The sequence below is a fragment of the Olea europaea genome, chromosome 7 (genome assembly GCF_002742605.1).
Source record: "Olea europaea var. sylvestris chromosome 7, O_europaea_v1, whole genome shotgun sequence".
Lineage (NCBI taxonomy): Eukaryota > Viridiplantae > Streptophyta > Magnoliopsida > Lamiales > Oleaceae > Olea > Olea europaea.
This window is the reverse complement of record NC_036243.1, coordinates 13123514-13127427: the sequence shown is the minus strand read 5'-3', so window position 1 is coordinate 13127427 and position 3914 is coordinate 13123514.

Genomic DNA, 3914 nt, shown 5'->3' with positions numbered 1-3914 from the left:
GTTTGGTCTATGCGGCCGCATAGACCTAAACCGAAAAAGTTTGGGGGACTTTGTGTTGCACTATGCGACCGCATAGTGCAACACTATGCGGTCGCATAGTGTTGTGGTCACGGGTTTTAACCCGTGACCACACCTCATTTCCCCAACCTCCCCCTCTCTTAATCATACACAACTCCACACTCTACTCCACACCCACTTCACCCATTCCATTACATACACTCCACATTTGCAAACCCGTGATGACACCTCATTTCCCCAACCTCCCCCTCTCTTAATCATACACAACTCCACACTCTACTCCACACCCACTTCACCCATTCCATTACATACACTCCACATTTGCACATCACACACTTAGCTTACACTACACCCATTGTACACTAATCATTCAATTGATTGGATATACATATTTAGTGAAACAAATCAAGAATCCAAAAGTTGTCAAGCTAAGGTATGTCTTCTAATTCCAAAAATTTCGAGCTTTGTTTTCACATTTTCATTCAATGTGTGGAAGTAGTTAGAATGTATAATGATGTATTGGTATGGTGTTGTGAATTGGGGAAAATTTCATGATAGTGTTTTAGAAGAAATAGGAAGTAATTCACATTGCTCACCACATGTTCGACGAAATGCCACATTGACGCATGTTTTGAATTCTTGAACTTTTCACTTATGCAATAGTTTACATCGTTATTGTGTAGCTTATTTGCCGAACAATCATGTGAAATTTCATTTGAAAAACACTACCTCAACATTTAAGTTCACATAAGCACTTCATGGCTCAACATATCCACTCACGTCACTACTTTCGTCCCCATATTCTCTTATGCAAACGACCTCCGATTAAGGTGAAATTTGGATATATGCTAGATGTCATTGAGTACTTTCACATGTCCAAAGCTTGCCCGAGAAAATTTCAATATTTCTCGATGATGCCCGGGGCTGAAGATAGTCACTTGGTCATGGATCAAATTTTCTAAAAATGCATGTTAGAGCCATAATTTTGAGTAGTCATAATTTTGAGTTTTCCATACTTATGCAATGTTAGAGTTATATTGATGTTCATGTTTTGAAAAATTGCATAATCACACGTACATGTGCATGTTGAAGAAAGTTTGGGGGATTTTGATTTCAAAGGTTAATCATACTCGTTTTTCCTACACTAAGTGATTGATATTTTGTATTTACTTTTGCAGGATGCCACCTAAAAGAACTTTGAAAGGAAAAGAGAAAGTTGACTCCTCATCTGGAACAGCCCGAACAAGAGAGCACGAAGAGGGTGTTAGAAGATTTCTATCATCAGATAAAGCATCCCGATACGCCAATGTTGTGCGTGATTGGGCAATCATTCCCGAGAGGCCAGTTAAGCTAGAAGATTTTCCCAACTTTGAAATAACATATCTGATTCACAACTGTGGCTGGGAAAAGGTGATAGAAAGACCTCATCCGGTGTATGAAAATCTGGCAAAGGAGTTTTATGCAAATTTCAACACAGAACTCGACACTCCCGGATTGGAGCACTTATATCAAACATGGGTTAGGGGCAAATGGATTATGTTTTCACCAGAGGTAATTCATGACTACTATCAGTTATCCTGGAATAATGTGGTCCCTATCCCAGAAGACTTCAACTGGAATGAGGTTGCAGAAATATTGTTGGGACGTGAAAATGCTTGGCCTCTACCTACAGCAGACTGGCATCAGATAGATCTCACCCCATCCATAGCAATTTTATGGTTATTCATGTGCCATAACAAGACCGAGCGAGATTGAAGCACCAACAGAAATTAGAAAACGCATGACGACGACAGCAATTGAATGAGGAAGGTCAAGCAGATGCAGACCTTGATATGCCTCAAATTCCTCCACCACCACCCCAGGTTGATATGGACAATCAGGTCTTGAGGCAGATATTCGCCACCACCACTGGAACTAGCCGGGACATACAACATCTCCAGCAAAGTTTCGAGACCATGGCTACCACTGTTGACAAAGTGCAGAGAGACCTCTACTCTTCCCGGGACTACACAAGGGGTGCTTTGAGTGAAGCCACAGCGGCACGAAGGGAAGTGGAGACCATGAATGGTAGGTTCAACATGTATGCTGGGAGAATGGATGGCATACAGTGGCGAGTGAACGAAACCTGGGATCAATTGGGAAGTATGGAGAATAGGCTTCAATCCATTCAGGCCGGGCCAACATATTTCATTCATGTGGGGGATTGTTGGAAAAAATGGTTAATGGGTCAACTTTGAGCCCAAATTTCAGTGAGACCCACCTTTTAATTAATACGGGACCTAGCATATTCACGTTCTACTCCGCGAGATGATTAACGTGATATATTTATTTATCGAAAATCATTTAAAATTGAATGAAATATTAAGTGTTAAAGTAACCCACATAAACTAAGGATTATGGAAGAATTTGATTTTCCAACACTTATCCCACATAGGAAAGTTAGGAAACTTTGGTGTGGTTTATAAGGTGGAAGTTTGGAATTGGGTTTGGGTCCCAAGGGGTACCAATAATCTTTGGAAGGGGGAAGACCTATATCCTATTGGGTTCGGTCATAAACCCACACGCCGCCGCCGCCGCCGCCGTCTGTCCGACCGGCCGACCGGCTTGGCACGGCACGAGCACGTGCCCGTGTCCGAGTCCGAGTCCGAGTCCGAGTCCGAGTCCGAGTCGGTGCGGGTGCGGGTGCGGGTGCGAGTGGACCTTTACACTATATTAACTTTTTGGACAAAATTTATTTGAAGTTTTGGGCCAAATTGTAAATAATCAAATTCTTGGGTATAATATGAATTTTAAATTTTGGCTTATTCCGGGTGTTTTATTTTCTTTTAACAGTCGACTGTTTCGACTGTTTACCAACCAAACAGTCAACTGTTAGCCGACTGTTAACCGACTTAACAGACACGACTTTTAAGAACAGCATATCTGTTCGGATTTTTGAGGCTTGTTTGAAAGGTGATGACTGTTCGAATGGCCACGAACAAGTCTATAAATAGCCAGACTTTCTACCAGAAAATTTATACCATTTTCATTGCAAACTTTCTGTGCTTTGAATCTCATTTCCCTCTCTCTCGTTCTGATATTGTCTCGAAGTAAAACACACTTCGTTGAGTTCGTTGGAACTCCTGCAGACTGCAGTGCTGCTTCCGTAGGAGACGAAAATTTGTTCTATCCTGGGAAACGATTGCTGGACGCCTTTAGCACCATTAAAGGCAGCAAATTCGTTTTAAGGAAACATTGTGAAGTCGGTGGGCCCGAATTACAATTTTGAATCTTATTGATCAATTCTTGTATTTAGGTGATTCTGTCGGATTGTTTTCGAAGGAATAACTTCAAACTTCAGAAACAACACCAACTCATCATATTGCATGAGATCCAGCACTCTCTCTCTCTCTCTCTCTCTCACGTGCTTGGGCACCACATGCATCAATGCAACCTTAGAATCAAGAAATCTGAAGTTGCCAAGGGTTTAAGTTTGAACTGCAGTAATTATTTTAACAAAAGATGAGAGGGCTAGAAATAGATTTTTAGTGACAAAAAAGTGTGCTTGTATGATTTACGTCAAATAACAGCTCAAAATTGGATTTTATCCTTCCATTGTTAGGCGCTTAGATTTCAATTCTTGAAGAAAAAACACGAGGAAGAGAATTAGTTGAAGATGCAATGCATTGAACTCCTCTTATATATTTCAACATTTCATACGGCTGCATAGTTGGCGTCATAATAGACCAAGTCAATGGACAAATAAGATTACTAGATATTAATGAGTAAACAAACATAAGCAACTAAAAAATATCATAATATCGTAGTCTAGACATAGCAGTTAAGCCAACGCTATAGTAGACAGCAGAAGAGTTAAGAAAGCTAGCCCTACCTTTTATATTATTTCACTCATTTTC